Below are 11,489 nucleotides of genomic sequence, written 5' to 3' on the forward strand. Positions count from 1 at the left end.
TCTTTACTTATTTAAAAACGCTTTTTTAACCCTAAAGGCCTCAGGGCAGCTTACAGCAATACAGTAAAATATGCAATAATAAAACATTAAATTAAAACATAAACCGAGCCTCCAATATCTATAACTTTGAGGATTTAATATAAATAACAATAATTGGGTTTTTTTTAAATAAATAAATCATATTTATATATAAAATAAGAGAGAGAGGGAGAAAGGAAATAAAGCAAGGAACATTCAGGGTGCAAAGGCTTCCTGAAATAGAACAGCTTTGACCAGGTGCCAGAAACTCTGAAGGGATAGTGCCTGTCTAACTTCTTGCGGAAAGGAGTTCCACACAGTTGGGCCCACACGGCATTTATTTATTTATCTGTTGAGTACATATATATGTGTGATCCGCATGTGGGAGGAAAGAGGGGGGGATTAAAAGGTAGCAAATAAATAAGCATTCGGAACCCTCTCCCACCGATGTCACCCACACGACTGGCCAATGGGGCTGGCGCATCTGTGACATCACAGACCAGGGCCCGCTTTGCCCCGGGGACTCCGCCATCATTTGTATTCACCATGCACAGCCTGCTGTGGGTGTTGTGGCTCTGCCAGGGAAGCTCTGCCGCACGCCGTGCTGTGGTAGAAGAGCAGAAGGAAGCCGTCTCCCCCCAACTGGCTTGGGACAGCTTGCTGTTCGGCTCCGTCGTGGTTCTGGTGCTGGCCCTGGGAGCGAAATGGCTCCACACGACGCCCAAGGCAGAAGATGCAGGGGTAAGAAAGGGAAGGGAGGTGGAGGAGACAAACAGAAGGAGATTAGAAGAGGCTGGGGGGGGGCATCCTGCCCTCACAGTGACCAACAAGTTGCCCCAAAGGGAAACCCGCAAGCGGGACCTGAGCACAAAAGCAACTCTCCAGTCATCGTTCCCCATCAGCTGGTATTCAGAGGTAGACTGTCCCTGCGTGTGGAGGTTCTGTTATCACTGTCCCTGGGTGTGGAGGTTCTGTTACCACAATAGACTTCCGCAAGGAGAGGCCTGCAGCTGGGTCAGGTCTAATCCAGTGTCCTGGGATGCCGCCAGCAAGCAGGACCTGGGCACAACAGCAATGCTCTCTGCCCCACTTGGGATTCTGAGCAATTGTTATTCAGAGGCATACTGGAAGGGATTGTCCACTTGGGAAGGTAGCTCATCTAGGAGAAGGAAAACTCAGGTCCTAAACCTCTGCTGGGAGAAGAACAGGCTAAGGCCTCACCCCAGTATACCTGAAAGAGCGTCTCCACTCCCATCGTTTAGTCCGGACACTGAGGTCCAGCTCCAAGGGCCTTCAATGCAAGAAGCAAAGTTGCAGGGAACCAGGCAGAGGGCCTTCTCAGTAGTGGCGCCCACCCTGTGGAACACCCTCCCATCAGATGTCAAAAGAAATAAACAACTATCTGAAGACATTTGAAGGCAGCGTTGTTTAGGGACATTTTTAATGAATGATGTTTTGATATATTTTTAATCTTCTGTTGGAAGCCGCCCAGAGTGGCAGGGGGAACCCAGCCAGATGGGTGGGGTATAAATAATAAAATTATTATTATTATTATTATTATTATTATTATTATCAAACCCTACACAAATCTGGAGCGGAGTCCCTAAGACAGTTGGATGGTGCCTTGTACTCCTCCTTCGGCAACTCCTGCAGCCTAGCTGGTGCCAAAAGTCTTGCTCTGGTTTCCTTTCGACCCCATCAGCACTTTGGCAAGCACTGCTCTGGTTGCTTGGCCTGTTTTATCTCAAGCATCTTCCTATAATGTTCACACCCCTCGTGCTGCCTGACCAACCTCCTCCTCCTCCTCCTCCTCCTCCTCCTCTCTCCTCCGCAGGAAGAAGCCCAGCTGGCCCGCGAACAGGATCTGGAGCGGCACCTCTTGCACGCCTTCTCCCAGATGGAGCTGGAGCTCGTGAAGCTGGTGACGCTCGTGCGGAACCACAAGGCCACCCTCGCCCTGCGCCACCGCGGCTGCCGGGCGCCCGAGTGCCAGCTGGCCCGGGAAAGCGCCAAGGCCTTCAACTTAGCGGTCTATGACATCGCAGAGGAGGACTGAGCCTGGGGACCGGGAAGGGTTTGGAAAGCAATAATCAAAATAGTAATAATAAATCTATGGCAGAGGAGGCCGCAGGGCACCTTCATGGGGGCGGAAATTGCGCCGGTTCTGCAGCCAAAGGAATTGGGACATGCAGGCAGAAGTGCCACAGGGAAGGCAGGGGGGGGGGAGGGAGAAGTCCGGGGGGGGGGATAATGCTGGAGAGCAGGGCTGGGCGATATATATCAATATATCATCCCAAACTGGTTTGAAGTCCATATCATAATTTTTGACCTGGCAATATATTGCAAATCATGATGTGTGTTTGTGTTTGTGTGTGCTAGGCAAAAATCACAAGGGGGGGGGGGGACGGGACGTTAAGCCAGCCTATGCTTCTCTTGATTCCTGCAGCCCCTGATTCCTGCAGCAAATCACAAGAGCAGGCGCCAGCAATAATATCAATGCAGGGAAAACCGTAAAGCCAGGCAGTGCATCTCTATAGCTCCATCCTCCTTTCAGACATTGTGATATATCACTATATCTCAATGTTTAGTTGGTGAGCCATCACGATCTTGAAAACCAGATATCGCCCAGCCCTACTGGAGAGGGGCATTGATAGCAGTATGATTGCATTTTAAGCAGGGGTTAGGTTCTAAGGGTTCTGCATGTACACAAGCATTGTGTGTACCAAGATCCTTGGACCATTGTGTGTACCCTCCTCCTGTGGCTAGCTGCCAAGCGGACTATGCCCACCCACCCAAGCCAAATTACCTGTTGGAGAAGGAGATAGCTTGTGAATTTTGGTTGGAGAGGAGACCTTACCTTTTGCAATTATACAGAGAGAGATGCTTGCAGAGTATAAGCGGATAATAAAGTAGTTTATTATACGTACAGAACTTGGATAGGTTTCTCGTTGTAAGCTAACTTAACTGATCTAGAGAAGGTAAAGGCAACCGTACCTGCTCCTTTGTTGTCAGAGGATAGATCCAATGTTACCTCTCATCATTGCATCTCTGTGTGTGTTTGCTTTAACTCCTTGATTTCCTTGCCTGAATTCAGTCCTTTGAAGCTGCTATTTGCATGGGGAGGAAAGTCACATTCAACACCAATGAGGGCTGTCCCCATCATGTCAAACAGCACTTTCAGAAGCTTATTGCAGTTCTGATAATTATCAGCTTCCTCCCCCCACTACACAGCTGATGCTATTTGCATTTTTTTTAAAAGAATGAAACCAACCCTGCACATTCAAATAATTGGGGCCCCAAGATGGTGCAAACCACCACCCAGTTGTTATCCCCAAGCTCCAGAAGTGGCCACTTAGTAGTACATTGCCCCCCTCCCCCCTCCAAAAAAGAGGGCAAGATATCATTTATTTATTTATTCCATTCATATCTTTCCCTTCCTCTTGAAGGAGCCCGGCGGGGTACCAATTTGCATATCATTTGCATATGCTAATTATCCAGTTCAGAAACCATTGGCTATGTTTTAACTACCGTAAGAGATAAAATACACCTCACCATTGCGGATGTGTCTGCTCAGTCTGCTGCTGCTGCTCGGGTGCTGCTGCCCCGCTCTGCTCCCCTTGGACGCCCCCGCCCCACAACCCCTCCAGATAGAGAAGACTGACAGCTTTTCAAAGAGACAAGGCCACTGATCAAAGAGCACACCTTGCCCTGCTGGGCCTCTTGGCTCAGCTCTCCCTGCCAGGAGAGGGCAAGAGGCCACCTCACCTGCCCAGGGGTTTGTGACGTCACTGCTGCTGGTGGGTCAGTGCCATGGTAAGGCTCAGAGGAAGGCAGGAAATGGCCATGGATGTTGTCCTGGGTGGGTGGATCTGCTGCTTGCTAGGGTGGCTGGCCCCCGCCTGGGCCCTAAGCAACCAGGACAACAGCCTCTCGGAGGACCAGGAGAACTACCAGGTGCACGGGCAGATTCTGCTGTGGCTCCTCAGCCTGGTGTGTTTCTACAGCCTGGTCTGGCTCCTGGGAGGTTTCTCCATGGAGCAGTGCCCAGTGGCTCAGCGGGGCACGGAGGTGAGTGCCTGGGGGCGGCAGAGAACTGGTGCCAAACCCAGCCTCTGGCATGTGGGGCAAAGGGCAGAAGCCTACATAGGGTGGCCAGACCTCCAGGGCTGACCTGAAGTCTCCAGGTTTGCCTGGCCCCACTAAGTAGTCTTCTTCTTCTTCTTCTTCTTCTTCTTCTTCTTCTTCTTCTTCTTCTTCTTCTTCTTCTTCTTCTTCTTCTTCTTCTTCCTCCTCCTCCTCCTCCTCCTCCTCCTCCTCCTCCTCCTCCTGTACATGCAGCTTGCAAGCTTCAGCTGGGAAGGAGCCGACTGCAAATTATTGCACAGGCATTTTGCCTTCTCCTCTCCCAATTAACCTCCATCTCCAGGGCTAGTGGTGGGGAACAGAAAGAAGAGGAAGAATCACCAGGGCTGAGGAGGGTCATTAGAGAAGGAGGCGGTGTTTCAGGTCTTTGGGGCCTGCGTTAGGGTTTTAAACACTACCGCGAGCACCTTGGGTTAAGCCTGGAAATGAACTGGCAGCTAATACCAGATGCAGGTGGGAGAAGGCAAGTGAGGAAAGGGCGGCCTACTTGGTTGTGGCTCCCCAGACTCATCCAAGGGAACGGGGCCTTCCCCAGACCCTGTCTCAACAACTGCTCACTGCTGCCTTTTTCTGCTCAGGTCATGGACTGCCGCATGCCCCCACCGCACACGCCTTGTCGGCCCCGGCGCGGCTGCTCTGTCCGGTCCGGCCTGAAGTCGCTGGGGGACATGGAGCAGGAGCTGGTGAGCTTGCTGTACAGGCTGCGCAAGCTCAAGATGGCCCTGGCCACAGGCTGGCTCACCGCGGACAGGCAGAGGAGCAACCAGCCCGACCTCCCCAACGACTTGGTGATCTACACAGTCCAGGACGAGACATAGGCAGTGCCCCAGATGAAGCAGAGGAACCTGGGAGGATGTGGCGGGTTGAGAAATAAACAGTGAATTCTGCATGAGGGTCTTGGCGCAGTGCCATTTACTTTAGCCAGCAAAACAAGTTCACCTTCTAGGTAGAAAAACTAGAGTCCTCCTTCTTGGCCATAACAGACTCCAGGCTTCTTTTCAGTGGAAGAAAAATCAAGCCTTTGCACTGCGATTAGGGTAGTGGTTCCCTCATCCACACTTCTGTTTGTCCTGTGCTTTTCTGCAGAAAACCTGATTGACATCTGCTACAATTCAGTGCTAAATAGCGGGTTTTTCTGGGAAAAGCAGCAGGGCAAATGAAAAACCTCTTGGACCCGTGCTTATAAAGCACAGGACATGGGTGAGCCCTAAGACAAGACAACTGTGTTGGAGAAAAAACCCCTCAGCTACACTCTCCTTGAGTTGATCAATAGGATGTTTCTGCTTTTATAGAGATGACAAAGCTATTGCAACCTGCATATCCTCCAACATTCTTGGGACCAAATTTGGGACGCTCCTTTTTTTGGTCCTGAGCAAAAGACGAGCGAGAGCAAAAGATGAGCTGCTTTTGGTCTGGTGCTCTGGCACGACCCAGCTGATTCGTGCCAGAGAGCCAGACTGAAAATGAAATGTCTTCTGGCCTGGCACTCTGGTGTGACCCAGCAGAGCATCTTTTGGTTTCGGGGCATTCCTGGATCCAATGCAAAAAAAAAAAAAAAGCATGTGAGCTGATCATCCTAAACATAAAACTTGGGAATGCAAAAGACTAGCCAAGCGAGCACCCTCCAGATGTTTTTTTAAAAATATATGATAATTTTTATTGATTTTAGACACTAATAACAAACAAACACATATATTTTTTTACCATTCATTACATTATCCTTTTCAATGTATAGGGACTTCCCTTATTCTCCCCCTCTGAGCTACATTGTCCATTTTTATTTACATTCAGCAGGTTCATCTTCTAGCACCCTCCAGATGTTTTGAACCATTTCTGTATGCCGCAGTGGCAACCTGCAGTGTCAGGTGAAATCCTTTATCTGATTGCTCTGCGAAAGCAAGATTATATACCTCCTCGTATCTTAAAATCTATCCCAAAACAGTGGGATATCCGTACTCTCATCCCTTCGTATTTTATTAGCAGAACTGGAAAGACTCCCAATTTATGCAGTGAAGCCGGTGCTTTTTTCAGGGGGTACTCAAGGGAATGCGTACCGGCACCTCTTTTTGTTGTTAAAAAGTGTGGCACTTAACTGTAACAGCCATGCTGAGTACAGGCACCTATTTTTCGGGGGGGGGGGAGCACTGAGTAAAGCTTTCATAGCTCATCACATTAAGAAAAGGTGATGGGACCGATCCAGATCATTATTGCCCCATTAGCCTTCTTGGAAGGCAGCTATTGGAAAACTTTATGCCAGCTTTTTAAAACATAAGCTTTAACTTTGTATGGAGGGGGATAATAGTATTATTTTGAAAGCAGAGATTAGATTTAAAGCCGGTCGCTCAACCATCGCTGTGTATTAGCTCACCTGGCAGAGAGATGTATACAGTACTTTGGTTCCTGGCACTAAGCCTTCAACGCCCTCCTGCCTTTATTGATCTTTAAGTCTGCTTTTGACTTGGTTTCAGGAGAACGGCTATGGTCTAAATCTGGGGCGGGGAACCAGCGGCCCTGCAAATGTTGCTGGACTCCGGGCTCCCAGCAGCAGCAGCCAGGATGGCCTGTGGTCAGGGATGTTGGGGTTTGTGGTCTGGCAATATCAGCGTTGCCACAGGTTCCACCATCCCTGGCTCGAATTGCAAAGAACCTTCCTGGGTCTCTCCAAGCTGGGCGTTAAAATGGCAAAAAAAAAAAAAGCATTCCAGTGTAATCCAGTGATGAACAGCGGGACAGAAACGTCCTAACTCCACACATAAACTCGTGGGGGTTGATCCGGAGGTGACTGGCCGGAAACAAGGCCTTAGGGCTGAAATGGACCGCTCTGCAAAGATGCTGTGTGAAAAGGTGAATTCACAGAACTGTAGAGTTGGAAGGGACACCAAGGGTCATCTAGTACAACCCCCTGCAAGGCAGGTGTTAGAGATTGCCAGAAAAGGGATTGAAAATAAAACTATTAAAATGGTATTATATAAATCCACAGCGCAACCAGTGGTGGGAGCACTTTTAAAGCATAGCAGATGCCCTTTGGGGATTTTCTGAGGATAGGGAAGCTCTCGATTTGCCAGGGACAATGTTCGAGACAGCTGCTGTTTCCAGTGCTGTATGGACGAGGGGAAATTAAAGAACACACAAGGGGTACATATTCCGCTTTATTCTGTGGTGTGGATGGGCCCTCACATGCATTTTCAAATTGGATGAGAGTTGGTTTGAGGGAAAACTCATCTAACGGCAGTATTTTGTCTATAAACTGCAGGATACCTATGGACTGTGGCTAACAGTGGGAGCACATCAGAGCCAGAGCATAAAGTCATGTGCACAAAGCTTGAGTCTCAGCCCCAAACATTGCAAGGGCCATGGGCTCCTCGGACCTGATGTATGTTGTGTGATGAGCCCCATTTGTCAGGCGAGAGCCCCAAAGAGGGTGCTGAGCTCATAACCTAGTCTGAAGCCTCCATTATTATGTTTCATTATTACTCAAGGCCTTACACAAATCAAAACCACACAGATAAAATACAAAAGAAAACCCTAAAAGCATATGAATGTTCATTGTTTAAAGGTAATTGCAATTAAAACAATGCAAAAAACAAATCTATTAAAATACAATTAAAAACAACAAAGGACTATTAAAAAGCCTTTCCTTTAAAAAACAACAACAGTCCTGAAAGGCCTGTCAAAATAAAAGAGTTTTCACCTGCCAGCTGAAGGACAACAACCTGTCTGACTTCTCCAGGGAGGGAGTTCCAGAGTCTGGGAGCAGCCACGGAGAAGGCCCTCTCCTGCATCTCCTCCAAGCGTACCTGTGGAGGTAGCAGGACTGAGAGATGGGCCTTTGCTGAAGATCTCAGAACCCAGGCAGGTTCATATGAGAGAATGCGATCCTTCAGATAGGCTGGTCCTAAGCCATCTAGGGCTTTATAGGTCATCCATGAAATTCACAGGGTAGCCCTGGAGAAAGTCTCTGCTTTCTCCATTGGGAATGTTTCCATCTCACCATCCTGGTGGTCTCTCTCTCTCTCTTCCCCCCCCTCAGTCTCTATGGCTACAGGCAGAAGAAAACACAGTGAAAGCCACCCCACCTCTGAACAAGCCCTCCTTTCTTCTCTCTCTTTTGAATCGCACCTAATCTTTGTTTCCAAGTTAGATCATTTCTCTGAAAAGCACACAGGCGCAAGCTATTAGCTGGGGCAAGATCAGGCAGGAAGATTCCGCTGTCAGCAGAGAGTGCCAGGGCACTTCAGACGTCATTCAAACTGTGTCATCCACAGGGGTCTGTCTAGACCCCCTATTCCCACCTCCCACCCCTCTGTGTGCTCTCTTGGCATTCACATCCCAATTTCCCTTCTGTTTTATTTGGCAGGCTGCAGAGGAATTCGTGGGGGGGATTCCCAAGCTGAGCACTGTGATGGGCAGCTGCTTTCTGCAGAGCATATCTCACAATCCCTAGGGACATTGGGGGCCCAAAACAACTTGGGACCACTTCACCTATGAGATCGCCTCACTCCCACTTGGCCACTTCAATTGGCAGAAATGGCCCTGTTACAAGTGCCACATGATGCCCATTCCACATTGGTAAGAACTCGCTATTTTTGCGTGTGGCAGGACCTACACTTTGGAACTCCCTGCCTATTGACATCAGGCAGGCGCCTTCGCTGTACTTATTTCTGTGCCTGCGAAAAAAATGTTTTTGTTTAGCCCAGCCGACCCAGAAGTTTAGAAAGTTGGTACGAGCCTTGATCTGCTTTTAGTCTCTTGTTATATCAACTCGTTAAAAACCGAAGCTACTGTTAATTTTTCTTATTGAGAATTGTATTGTTTCATCTTTTTTGTAATTAGCTCTGATGGGTTTTTTGACCACCAAGCGGTATACAGTGGTACCTCGGGTTAAGAACTTAATTCGTTCTGGAGGTCCATTCTTAACCTGAAACTGTTCTTAACCTGAGGTACCACTTTAGCTAATGGGGCCTCCCACTGCTGCCGCCGCTGTGCAATTTCTGTTCTCATCCTGAGGTAAAGTTCTTAACCCAAGGTACTATTTCTGGGTTAGCAGAGTCTGTAACCTGAAGCGTTTGTAACCTGAGGTTGTTGTTTAGTCGTTTAGTCGTGTCCGACTCTTCGTGACCCCATGGACCAGAGCACGCCAGGCACTCCTGTCTTCCACTGCCTCCCGCAGTTTGGTCAAACTCATGTTCGTAGCTTCGAGAACACTGTCCAACCATCTCGTCCTCTGTCGTCCCCTTCTCCTTGTGCCCTCAATCTTTCCCAACATCAGGGTCTTTTCCAGGGAGTCTTCTCTTCTCATGAGGTGGCCAAAGTATTGGAGCCTCAGCTTCAGGATCTGTCCTTCCAGTGAGCACTCAGGGCTGATTTCCTTCGGAATGGGTAGGTTTGATCTTCTTGCAGCCCATGGGACTCTCAAGAGTCTCCTCCAGCACCAGAATTCAAAAGCATCAATTCTTCAGCGATCAGCCTTCTTTATGGTCCAGCTCTCACTTCCATACATCACTACTGGGAACCACTGAGGTACCACTGTATAAATTTTATGAAACAAATAATAAACTCAGTGTATTATTGCAGCAAGTTGTGGGGTGAGGTGAGGGGTTTTTCCTATGTGAAACTACCCACCTCCGGGGTTACTCAATGGTTTGCAGTACTGGCACCTCTTCCTCAACGTGTTAAAAATGGTGACACTTACTGTAACAGCTTCATGGTGAATACTAGCACCTTTGCTAGTATAATACTAGCAGGTTTGCAGATGACACCAAATTGGGAGGGGTGGCTAATACCCCAGAGGACAGGATCACACTTCAAAATGACCTTAACAGATTTGACAACTGGGCCAAAGCAAACAAGATGAATTTTAACAAGGAGAAATGTAAAGTACTACACTTGGGCAAAAAAAATGAAAGGCACAAATACAGGATGGGAGACACCTGGCTTGAGAGCAGTACATGTGAAAAGGATCTAGGACCACAAACCTGACATGAGTCAACAGTGTGATGCAGCAGCTAAAAAAGCCAATTCAATTCTGGGCTGCATCAATAGGAGTATAGCGTCTAGATCAAGGGAAGTAATAGTACCACTGTATTCTGCTCTGGTCAGACCTCACCTGGAGTAATGTGTCCAGTTCTGGATACTGACAAGCTGGAACGTGTCCAGAAGAGGGCAACCAAAATGGTCAAAGGCCTGGAAATGATGCCTTATGAGGAATGGCTTAAGGCATAGCTGCCAAGTATCCCGTATCCACCGGGAAAACCCCTTTTTTCTTACCGTTTCCCGGCGGTCTCCCGTTTGGTGATAAATCCCGGCATTCTCCCTTAAATTCGCTTCTTCCCGGCGGCCATTTTTCTGGTGCCGCTTTGCCCTTCTATGGGCACCAGAAAATGGCGACGCCGGCGCCGGAAGTCGCTTTCGCGCATGACCGGAAGTTGCGTGACGCAACTTCCGGTGGCGCTTCGCCCTTCTCTGGGCATCAGAAAATGGCGGCGCCGGCGCCGGAAGTCGCTTCCGCGCATGACCGGAAACACGTAAAAGCGACTTCCGGCGCCGGTGCCGCCATTTTCTGATGCCCATAGAAGGGCGAAGCGCCACCGGCGCCGGAAGTCGCTTTTACGTGTTTCCGGTCATGCGCGGAAGCGACTTCCGGCGCCGGCGCCGCCATTTTCTGATGCCCAGAGAAGGGCGAAGCGCCACCGGAAGTTGCGTCACGCAACTTCCGGTCATGCGCGCGCTGCCGATCCCAGATCTTTACGACCCGGACTTGGCAGCTATGCTTAAGGAGCTGGGTATGTTTAGCCTGGAGAAGAGAAGGTTAAGGGGTGATATGATAGCCATGTTCAAATATATAAAAGGATGTCATATAGAGGAGGGAGAAAGGTTGTTTGCTGCTGCTCCAGAGAAGCAGACACGGAGCAATGGATTCAAGCTACAAGAAAGAAGATTCCACCTCAACATTAGGAAGAACTTCCTGACAGTAAGAGCTGTTCGGCAGTGGAATTTGCTGCCAAGGAGTGTGGTGGAGTCTCCTTCTTTGGAGGTCTTTAAGCAGAGGCTTGACAGCCATCTGTCAGGAATGCTTTGATGGTGTTTCCTGCTTGGCAGGGGGTTGCACTGGATGGCCCTTGTGGTCTCTTCCAACTCTATGATTCTATGATTCTCTTTTCTTTTCTTAAAAAGGGCACTGCAAACTACACATTATGTTAAGTGCATTTCCTTAAAAGTCTGCTCAGGATCACCCAGCTTTCTTTCTTATGAGGAAAAAGCAGCTGTGCTGGGCCTCCAATCCAGATCATTACCAGGGTGCGAGGAGGTGGTTTTTAAAACCTGTTCTT

The sequence above is a fragment of the Zootoca vivipara genome, chromosome 16 (genome assembly GCF_965207765.1).
Source record: "Zootoca vivipara chromosome 16, rZooViv2.hap1.1, whole genome shotgun sequence".
NCBI classification, from domain to species: Eukaryota; Metazoa; Chordata; class Lepidosauria; order Squamata; family Lacertidae; genus Zootoca; species Zootoca vivipara.